This window comes from Maniola hyperantus, chromosome 14, assembly GCF_902806685.2.
Source record: "Maniola hyperantus chromosome 14, iAphHyp1.2, whole genome shotgun sequence".
Classification (NCBI taxonomy): domain Eukaryota; kingdom Metazoa; phylum Arthropoda; class Insecta; order Lepidoptera; family Nymphalidae; genus Maniola; species Maniola hyperantus.
In genome coordinates, this window is record NC_048549.1 from 7,876,151 (window position 1) to 7,888,396 (window position 12,246).

General features: G+C 37.0%; 1 protein-coding gene across 2 annotated transcripts in view; it reads right to left on the reverse strand.

Moving 5' to 3' along the window:
• The window catches only part of Arl4 (ADP ribosylation factor-like 4), an 83,681-nt gene that overhangs the window by 8,801 nt on the left and 62,634 nt on the right, over positions 1 to 12,246 (reverse strand). The window lies entirely within an intron of this gene.

The following is a 12,246-nucleotide window of genomic DNA, read 5'->3' on the forward strand; positions in this document are numbered from 1 at the left end:
GTTGATCATGATGAGGTGGTGGTCTGTGTTAACAATGTAATATTATAAAGAGTTTAAAGAGCTATAGACACAAGTAGTTTCATATTAAAAACCCTCAAACTGATAATAATAATTGAGCCTCTGCTGACTGCAGCGATCATGCGGGCTCTCAATTATAAAATATACTGCGCACAATTCAATCAATTATCCTCCTTAATATAAAACGTCTGGCCTGTCCCTAATAAACCCTATTCAAAAGCAAACTCAAGAGATTGCTTGCGTAGTAACGTCTCCGGCTACGAATGTACTGACGATTGACTAATTGGCCCTTTTTAGGTTTTTAGCTCCGTCTCTTCAAAGACCTTCTATTTATTAAAATTGTGAAGACACTTAAACGAAGTTGAGTGTAAAATGACTTTCTACACCCACACTAGATTATATTACGCGACAGGTCGAGATAGCAATCGAAGTATGAGGCGGAGGCTCGCCCGCACGTCACCCGCGCTATCCCGCACCGGGTTACTGCGGGGGCTGTGCGGTTGTGTGCAAAATATGAAAATTCTTTAAGTATTTCTTAGAAACAAAAGCGCGTAAGCAAATACTAGTAGAGAGAAAATGCTAAGCAAAAGTTGTGATTTCTGTTCAGTAAATAGATGAATATATCGTAAAATGATGTACATGTCGTTACAAAGTCGTGCTATGTCATGTCAACTTTTCTTGTACCTACGCTACGGTAAGAAATACTTACATACTTATAAAGAAATCGCTACGAGTAGATGAAGCAGATAATGCTGTGACGCGTGAGATAGCTTTAATAGACTCCATAATATTTGTATACTAAGGAAGTAGATGTTATAGTAAACGAACGGTAACCAAAACATCTTAATTAAAATCAGGACAAGTTTTGTTTAATAGCTTTTGCGGGTAAGTCCCATTTGTTCTACAGAACTTGACGTCATCGGATAAAATGAGTAAATTTTATCCTAATTTGTTCCATAGAACAATAATTGAGATTTTTCTATGGAATAATGCCTGCATGCATTCGTCCGCATGTATTATAAGCACTCGGGGATAATGTAGATATCTATCAGTGAAAGAATCTTCGGAATCAGATCATTACTTTCGGAGATTACCCCATACACCAAACCTTACAAACTGTACCTCTTTATAATATTAGTGTAGGTAGAAGAATAAAGAAAGCAAGATGTAGTAAAAAAAACCACAAAAAACGACTTATCCAAATAATAGAATTGAACTGACATTTTAAATGAGAAGAGCTTATCAAACTAAGCTGATAAGCAACATATTAATCCAGCTTGGTTCAAACTGAATGATAAAAGGTCAAGTGTTTCATAAAGTTCTTAAAATATCGAATGAATGCATTCAAATGAGGTCGAAACGAGAGTACACAGTGGCTAACGGATTTCATTTCATTTTCCACAAACCATCTGGCGTCGAGCTGCGATGCGTGTTAAATTGATAAAAAAATTAGTGTAGCTGACTACTACACCGTGCTTTTGATGTAAACGGAATAGGGTACTTGACAGCATGTAAAATATAGGACCTATTGATGGCATCCGTATTGAATATGAATTTTGGAACCAACTATTTAGTCAGTTAAGTAAATTACGTAACTTTATATCGTATCGTTAAGTGGCTCACTAATATCGCAGGGAGCGTAAGGTAGATGGAGGAAGGCAATACGAGTAAGAAATATAAACCAAATTCAAACGGGGTGTTTATGCCCCATAATATAGGTAGCTGTAAGTACATTTAAAACGTGAACTCCTGTGCGATATCTTTGAACGTACCGCAAGCGTAAATTATTTATGAGGATGCTTATAAAGATACGCCAGAGTGGATAATGTATAGTAGGCTTTAGAGTGAGCTAAGTATTGCGTTAGTAATTTGTTACACGTGCCGCGTGCGAGATGCTTTGGGGCCTGTTCTATCTTTTAGATAGTAGACGTGGCGTAACAGACGGTCACGGTTATACGAATTACTGTACTGCGAAAATTACGTTTTCCGCGTCTCATGTGTATCTATTAATGACCGAAACTATAATAATAATTAATAAACCCATCTAAAACATATTGATAAGTTACTTAGTTAACGTTATTACTTAGTAAGGTCATACACGTACACGACGTCACCCGCGCTATCCCGCACCGGGTTAGCGCGGGGGCTGTGAGGATGCGCGGGGCGTACCCACCCCGATGCCCGATTGCCATCTCGACCTGTCGCGTACTATAGATATTTGTCATGATGATAGAGCGTGGAAATGAGTTTTAGAAACGGGTCTTGATAATGAGAGGTCTTCAAAAATATTGTGGAAAAGCAGGTAATAGGTATATGGTATCCCTGTACAAAACAATTAACTCACTTACATTTACATACTTACCTTATTATCTGAAGCAGAGACAAGTTTAAAATAATGACCAGCTCCTACGTGAAAGTACCTAATCCCTTTTCAAAATCAAAACCGGGCAAGTGCGAGTCAGGCTCGCGCAATGAGGGTTCCGTACTACAGTCGTAATTTTTCGACATTTTGCACGATAATTCAAAAACTATGATGCATAAAAATAAATAAAAATCTGTTTTAGAATGTACAGGTGAAGACCTTTCATATGATACCCCACTTGATATAGTCACTCACTTCGAAAGTTGAAAATACTAATTATTAGTTCATGACCACAATTTAAATTTTTTTGTGTGATCTAACCCTAAATTCACGGTTTTCAGATTTTTCCCAAAATGTCAGCTATAAGATCTACCTACCTGACAAATTTCATGATTCTAGGTCAACGGGAAGTACCCTGTAGGTTTCTTGACAGACAGACAGACAGACAGACAGACAACAAAGTGATCCTATAAGGGTTCCGTTTTTCCTTTTGAGGTACGGAACCCTAAAAAGATAGGTAATAAATAAAAAGCTTATAGGTACATTACATTACAATTTGTTGCTGTCCCCAAGAGAGTATTTGACGTGGACTCCAACAGTAAACTGCGTGAAACAAAATTAAGGTGCTATAAATGCATTTTTTTTTTCATTTAAGCACTCCCTTTGTATAATTTGAATGCTAATCCCACATTTTATTATAACAGGAGTAATTTTGTTTGTATAAATGGAAGATCAGTTTTATGGTATGATGTAAAAGTATAAAATATGTATGTAATAACAAAGAAGTGGCAACGTATGGGAAGTAACCATTTTGTATCATTTGTCGGAGGTGTTTATGTATTGTATGCTAATTTAGACGAGTTTATGATCATAATGGGCGTGGGAGATGCTGGAGACGTTGTCGTCATATTGTTATTATGAGCAGCTATAAAATGTACCTACAGTTCATTATGGTACTTGTTGATTTCTTTAATTATGTTTTATTAGCTTACACGTCATCTGCTACTCCACCCCCTTAACTAGGATGTAAATTTTTAATCTAATTCTACGATGACTCATAAGAATAGAATAGAATAGAATAGAATGTTTTTTTATTCATGTAAACTTTTTAAAAGTGCTTATGAATAGTCAGGTTTAATTTACCACTGGTTCGGAATGCCGTTCCGTCCGTAAGTGGTAATAATATGGAGGCACCTCGTACTGGAGATGCTTTCAGCTATAAAATTAGCTTAGTCGTGCATGTACAAGTTTTACTCAGAGGTTTACCACTTGGTGGACGGACGACATCAGACGAGTCGCAGGGAGCCGCTGGATTTAGGCAGCGCAAGACCGTGGCGTGTGGAAGTCCCTACAAGAGACCTATGTCCAGTAGTGGACGTGTATCAGTTGATGATGATGATGAATCACTAAACACCAGTTACCATGAACATTGTCAAAGCTCAAAAAGAAAACTGTACCGATAGATAAATAAAGGCTTCAGTCAATCAAGAGCTTTAAGGCAGCTCAGTTCGGTGCTTTCTTCATACAAACGAAGGAGGGAAAATACAACAATATTCGATATTGAACGCACAAAACTAAGAATTATATCGATTTATCTCGTCATTATCTAGGTTCAATGATATCTAAAACATTGAAAAAAATATTGATTTAAAAGTTACGAGCCTCAAAAGATTCCTATTTTAACACTAAATTTATGTCAACTTTGGGCGTAAATAAATAAGATTAGGGATATGAAAATTCTAAAACAATTTATCATTACACGTAGTTTATTTATTCATTAGTTGAAATAACTTTACTTTGCAAACATAAATTCAGTAGTTTTTTCTCAAAAATACTTTTCCCAAACTACTGTTCAACCCTTTTCAAGCGCTAGATTTCGGCTAAAATAATCATGCCTCTCACCCCAAAACATTAGACACCATGCGGGTGGCGGAGGGAAGGGCCAGCCCAGCGGCGCGCGGCTGCGCGTGTAATATTGTGGTTTCTATGACGACGAGTGTTGTTTTCAAAAATAAAAGTCGTAATTATTTCATAAAAGTACTTGATTATTTATTAATAAGTTAATTAGTTTCTTCTTATAATTCAGTAGCTATGCAAATGTGTAGAAAATTGAGCAGAGTCAATAAGTGTTATCCTTCAAATACTTATTGCATTTTGTACATTGACCTCTGGAATTTGAACTTTGGACACCAATTTTATTCATTGGTTTATTGACCTGACTTTGTTGTTGAGGTCCTAGTAGGGATATCTACTCGTGTGGTCCTAGTACAATAGGTAAGTAACTTTGTTTAGTTATTTATTTTATCTAATAACCGGCCAAGTGCGAGTCGCTCGCGCACCAAGGGTTCCGTACTCAGGTATTTTTTGACATTTTGCTCCATAAATCAAAAACTATTATGCATAAAAATAAATAAAAAATGTGTTTTAGAATACACAAGTAAAGCCCTTTCATATAATACCCCACTTGGTATACTTATCATACATTGAAAATTGAAAATACTAATTATTTTTTCATTAACAAACTTTAAATTTTTTTGTATGTTGTAATCACAAACAAATCTACGGTTTTCGGATTTATTCCTTTACTTGTGCTCTAAGACCTACGTACCTACTAAATTTCATGATTCTGGGTCAACGGGAAGTACCCTATAGGTTTGTGTGACAGATACGACACAGACGGAGAGACGGACAGACAGACAGACAACGAAGTGATACTAAGGGTCCCTTTTTTCCTTATAAAGTACGGAACCCTAAAAAGGTACCTGTATATGTATAATAATATAGGTAGGTAGGTACCTACCTGGTGGTATTTCTTTGTATTTTAGGGTTCCGTACCTCAGAAGGAAAAAACGGAATCCTCTGTCTGTCTGTCTGTCCGTCCGTCTGTCCGTCCGTCCGTCAGTCTGTCCATCCGTCGGTCCGTCTGTCGGTACGTCTGTCCGTCTGTTCGTCTGTCCGTCTGTCCATCTGTCCATCTGTCCGTCTGTCTGTCTGTCGGTAGGTAGGTAGGTAGGTAACCTACCTGGTGGTATTTCTTTGTACTTTTAGGGTTCCGTACCTCAGAAGGAAAAAATGGAACCCTATGTCTGTCTGTCCTTCCATCCGTCCGTCCCTCGGTGCGTCTGTCGGTCCGTCTGTCCGTCCGTCCGTCCGTCCGTCTGTCCGTCCGTCCGTCCGTGCGTCTGTCGGTCCGTTCGTCGGTCCGTCTGCCCGTCCGTCTGTCCGTCTGTCTGTCTGTCCGTCTATCTGTCTGTCTGTCTGTCTGTCCATCTTACAAATAAAGTACGCAACGCTTCGTACAAATAGTACTTTTATTTATTTATTCAGCTACAAGTTAGCCCTTGACTGCAATCTCACCTGGTGGTAAGTGACGATACAGTCTTGCTTACGGCTATTTCGGATCGGAAATTCTTGGATTCAGATTAAATGCAGTGCAAAAAGAGAAATCATTAGGATTCCGTACCTCAAAAGGAAAAAGGAACCCTTATAGGATCAGTTTGTTGTCTGTCTGTCTGTCCGTCTTACAAATAAAGTACGCAACGCTTAGTACAAATAGTACTTTTTTATTTATTTATTCAGCTACAAGTTAGCCCTTGACTGCAATCTCACCTGGTGGTAAGTGACGATACAGTCTTGATTACGGCTATTTCGCATCGGAAATTCTTGGATTCAGATTAAATGCAGTGCAAAAAGAGAGATCATTAGGATTCCGTACCTCAAAAGGAAAAAGGAACCCTTATAGGATCAGTTTGTTGGCTGTCTGTCTGTCCGTCTTACAAATAAAGTACGCAACGCTTAGTACAAATAGTATTTTTTTATTTATTTATTCAGCTACAAGTTAGCCCTTGACTGCAATCTCACCTGGTGGTAAGTGACGATACAGTCTTGCTTACGGCTATTTCGGATCGGGAATTCTTGGATTCAGATTAAATGCAGTGCAAAAAGAGAGATCATTAGGATTCCGTACCTCAAAAGGAAAAAGGAACCCTTATAGGATCAGTTTGTTGTCTGTCTGTCTGTCTATCTGCCAGTCTGTCAGTGTGTCTGTCAAGAAACCTGTAGGGTACTTCCCATTGACCTAGAATGATAAAATTTGGCACGTAGGTAGATCTTATAACACACGTAAGGGGAAAAATCTGAAAACAATGAATTTGTGGTTACATCACAAAAAATAAATATAAATGTGTTCATTAACAAATAGTTAGTATTTTCAACTTTCAAGTAAGATTAGTAAACCAAGTGGGGTATCATATGAAAGGACCTTATTTGTACATCAAAAACAGATTTTATTTATTTTTATCCATACTAATATTATAAATGCGAAAGTGTATCTGTCTATCAGTCCGTCTGTCTGTCTGCTAGCTTTTCACAGCTCATCCATTTAACCAATTTTGATGAAATTTGGTACAAAAATAGCTTGCATCCCGGGGAAGGACATAGGCTACTTTTATGATAAATTAGATTTAGTGGATACCGCTATTTTTCTGGAAATAACGTTAGATGCGAAACTTCAATGGGGCTCTCATATAAATAACTTATCGAACAGACAGTTCTGCTGCATATGCGGTAGAAAAGATTCGCCAGTTGACAGACATAGAAACGGCGAGACTAGTATATTTTAGTTACTTTCACAGCATTATGTCATATGGCATATTATTAGAAAAGAAAAAGAAAGAAAAGAAAAAACGTTTATTTTTTAAAGCTACCACACATTACCAGTTACCAACTGGTTAGGTTATCCCAGTGCCTCTTATACTTGAGTAATAAAGTCAAAAAACCTCAAGTATAAGAAGCGCCGGAATAAAGTATGTCATGTGTGGCACAACCCAAAAAAAAGGTACCTACTCAGCATAAATGCATATTGTCTTGCACAAGTACAAAAACATATAGCGCTGGTTTTCAGTAGGAACCCTGATTCGGGTGGCACCACGGAATTATTATGGGGTAATTAATGCTGCTGATATAAATTCTATTTTTGTGCTGCAGAAAAGGGCTGTTCGAGCCATAATATAGTATGGGACCACGAGAGTCACTGAGAACTAAATTTAGAGAAGTTAAAATTATGACAGTGCATAGTCAATATATTTTTGAAAATTTATTGTACGTACATAAAAACATAAATAAATTCAAAAAAAAGTGACTGTCATAATGTAAATACTAGAAATAAAAATAAACTTGTACCTAATGCCCGCCTCTAGGCTAAGTAAAGTTCAATTCATTTGCTATTGTACTTCTATACGTTTTTATAATAAACTTCCAGAAAACATATTGGAGATGTCTCTCAACAAGTTCGAAGTTTGCATAAAACGTAAACTAATTAAAAAATCCTATTACATTGTAAAGGATTATTTAAATGATAAGCAAGCTTGGGAATGAGTTGCTCGGCTTTGTGATAGTTCTAATAAGTTTAATTTATGATTTTGTAAAGTGGTGATAATAAAAAGAATACCCGGCTGAGTTAGCTGTGGGCTCTTCTCAGTCTTGGGCACGTTTGGAACCCTCGTAGCGTTTGCGAAATAATTATCACCACTATATTTTACAAATCCAACAACTGACAATCGAAAAGAGTAATTTATTACCTATTTTGAACAAATCATTTGACTTTGACTTTTGATCCCGGAAAATCAAAGTTCCCACGGGATTTTTAAAAAACCTGAATCCACGCGGACGAAGTTGCGGGCATCATCTAGTGCATAATAAATAGTTTTTGATTTATCATGCAAAATGTTAAAAAATACTATTTACCTATTTATTTATTTTTATTTTTCACTAGCTGCCCCGGCGAACTTCGTACCGCCTAACAGTCGATTCTTTTTCAGGAATTTTTAAAAAAAATTCTCTCCGTAAGAACCATATTTCAAGGAATATTATAAAAAAAGAATTCGCGAAATCGGTTCAGCTGTTCTCGAGATTTGCGATCAGCAACACATTTAGCGATTCATTTTTATATGTACCGAAATTCTAGTTACATAGTAGTAATAAATTAAGTTACATTGTAAATGCTTATCTCTAAACGGAGATTTAGAGATAAACATTTTACTATTGTAGTACGGAAACCTCGGGGCGCGAGTCTGACTCGTACTTGGCCGGTCGGTCTGTCGGTCGGTCGGTCGATTTATTTTAGAATGCATCGTATCGACAGCTGGTGGTAGTAGTTTACATATATCCTACTAATATTATAAACTAGGTGAAGCTATGATAGCCTAGTGGTTAGGACGTCCGCCTTCTAAACGGAGGTCGGGGGGTTCGATCCCGGGCACGCACCTCTAACTTTTCGGAGTTATACGCGTTTTAATTAATTAAATATCACTTGCTTTAACGGTAAAGGAAAACATCGTGAGGAAACCTGCATGCCGAGTTCTCCATAATGTTCTCAAAGGTGTGTGAATTCTACCAATCCGCACATGGCCAGCGTGGTAGACTATGGCCAAAACCCTTCTCACTCTGTGAGGAGACCCCTGCTCTGTAGTGAGCCGGCGATGGGTTGATCATGATGATGATGATGAGGTGATGCCCACGACTTCGTACGCGTGGATTTAGATTTTTAAAAATCCTGTGGGAACTCTTTGATTTTCCGGGATAAAAAGTGGCCTATGTCACTCTCCAGGTCAACCATACCCATGCAAAAATCACGTCGATCCGTTGCTCTGTTGCGACGTGATTGAAGGACAAACCAACGAACCAACAAACAAACACACTATCACATTTATAATAGGTGTAGTGATGTGTGTGTGTGGATGTTTGGATGTTTGTTACTCAATCACACAAAAACGGCTGAACAGTTTTGGATGAAATTTGGAATGGAGATAGATAAAAGTGTTAATTTAGGGTATACCCTAAATTAACACATAGGCTACTTTTTATCCCGGAAAATCAAAGAGTTCCCACGGGATTTTTAAAAACCTAATTCCACGCGGACGAAGTTGCGGGCATCAACTAGTAATAAAATATAATTTGGACTTATCCGAATTCCGAAAGTCAGGGTTGTCAAATCACACTTTACATTATAAAGGCGAAATTTTGTATCTGCGTGTGTGTGTGTATAGGTTTGTTACCCTTTCACGCAAAAAGTACAAGACGGATTTGGCTGAAATTTGAAATAGTGATCGCTTTTGAAAGAGTTCTCGCGGGATTAAAAAACCACTATATCCTCGCGGACGAAGTCGCGTGTATCATCTAGTTACAAATATAAGTATGTAGGTAATATTGTGTGCTTAGACAATTTAATTATATACTTGAGTTTTCGTGTAACAGAAACAAAAATGGATTGGCGGAAGAGGAAAAAGAAACGGTTTAGACTCGCAAAAGCTTCTCGCAAAAGCAAATCCCTTGCAAAGAGGAGATCTATTAAAATTCATCAGAATCTTTCCAAACCATAATATTATCTTGTGATGATAATGCCATTACTTTTTCGGGGTTATTCCCGTGCGTCACACCCGACGTGAGTAACAATGTGACTCGACGGGAATTTTATTTGACTGAATATGTACTTTTCCGGGATGCTGAATTTGATAATGACATTTATTTTCAAATCCAAAATAGCAGACATGCACTTTTCACAAAAATTGAAATGGGTGTCGTTTTCAGGGTTTCCAGGATGCTGGTTTTGATAATGACATTAATTTTTTAATCTAAGATGGCGGGCCAGCACTTTTTATAAAAAATAGACGCGAGTGTCGTTTACAAGGTTCTCCAGGATGGTGAATTTGATGATGACATTTATTTATTTTTAATAAATACTTATATATTATACTTCTATTTTAGTGGATCACGGGATTTTCTTTGGCAAGGAAACGACAAAGCAAAAAATCGAATTGAATTAGATTATGATGCTATCACACCGTACCATTTAGAGCCAGCTTCTGAAAGTTTGACACTGTGTTTGTAAATTGATATTATTTAGATACTACCTAATGCCCGCCACTTCGTCCGCGTGGGCTACACAAAATTTCGAACCCCTATTTCACCCCCTCCAGAGTTGAATTTTCAAAAATCCCTTCTTAGTGGATGCCTGCGTCATAATAGCTATCTGCATGCCAAATTTCAGCACGATCCGTCCAGTAGTTTGAGCTGTGCGTTGATAGATCAGTCAGTCAGTCAGTCAGTCAGTCAGTCAGTCAGTCAGTCAGTCACCTTTTATATTTAGATTAGGAATTAGGATTAGGATAATATAATTATTATGTTACTAGCTGCCCCGACGAACTTCGCACCGCCTACAGTCGATTCTTTTTCAGGACTTTTTTTAAATTTTTCTCTCCATAAGAACCATCCCCGTACTTCAAGGAATATTATCAAAAAGAATTAGCGAAATCGGTGCAGCTGTTCTCGAGATTTGCGATCAGCAACACATTCAGCGATTCATTTTTATATAATATAGAGATTTACTATTTGTTGTCAGATTTGTCAATGCTGAATTATGTTGTATTTTAGTGACTCAAGACATTCCTTTTAGAAGAAAACAAGGAAAATAAAATGAATGTGCCCAATATACGTACCACTGAAATCCAACATGATGCTACAACATTCAATTCCGTACTAAATATTGAAAGGTCTGCCCATACCATACTTGTAAGTTGTTATGCTATGTTTTTTGCATACATTCTATATAGATAATACTCACAATATATTTATGTTGATTGTATGTTTATTAATTCCAGAAATGAAATGGAGAGCTTCAATAGTTCTGCGTCGAATGATACATCTAATGTGACTGTTGAAACAGAAAATGATACATATTGTGTTTATGTGTGTAGTGGGCTTTTAGAGGGAAATTGAATTGTACCTACTTCCTACTTATAAAAATAAAATTTTCATTTTTGAGATCAAAGTGGAATTTATTTAGACTTTTTTATACACAAGTAGATGGTATATATAGTTTTTAGTCGCTACTAATAGATAAGTCTAGGCAACAAAATTTATTTTCACAGACAAACGAATGTGTAATCATGTGTTCCTAATAGGTAATCCGCCAGCACAGAGAATTCAACTCCTAGAGTACGCATATACAAGGATTTACATGAAAACAAAATCGTAAAATGTTGGCGGGGGACAGGGGAGAATGCTTTGTTGTGATTGGTGGACTGACTAATAAAAACAATGTGCGGAATGAGGGTACCGAACGGGCGTGGGCGATGATTCATTTAAAATTCCGTGGGATCACCACGATTTAGCAATGCAATTCCTTAGGTACAGCATCAGGGTCGAGAAGTGGGTCTTCGAGTTCAATGATAAAGTCTTTACTTGGTAGATATAGGTACCTACCTCCAATATCAATTTATAACCGACAGTTTCAAAATCCCATAAGTTTTGGTGGTCATGTCCCCTGCAGCATCAGGATTGAGGAGTTGAAATCCTGTGTGTCCTATATAAAATGACATTTTATATAGGACAATGTTGCAAAGTTTCTTTATCAATTAAAAAAAATACGCAAATCGGTTCAGAAATCTCGGAGATTTCTGTGTACATAGGTAGAAAAACACAACTCCTTTTTTAAAAGTCGGTTAAAAAAGTATCCTTTGTTAATCCTCTACTTGTCTGTAAAAGTCCCGTCAAAATAGGTTCTGCCGTTCCGAAGATTAGCCCGTTCAAACAGACAGACAGACAGTTTTTAAAAACGTTTGATTCAGCTGTTATGGTACAGTTCAAATAACAATATTATGAGCTTGCGGTAGTTATTTCGAAATTACAGACAGACACTTCATAGAAGTATGGATTTCTATAATATATACGAGTTGTTTATACACGCTGAGGCAGTAGTTACCTAATAGGTATGTATGTAAGTGAGATTTTATAGTATTCATCAAAAGATAAGTAGGTAATCATTATCATTCAAAAAAAAATTAAAAAATATTTATTTCAGTAGGTAA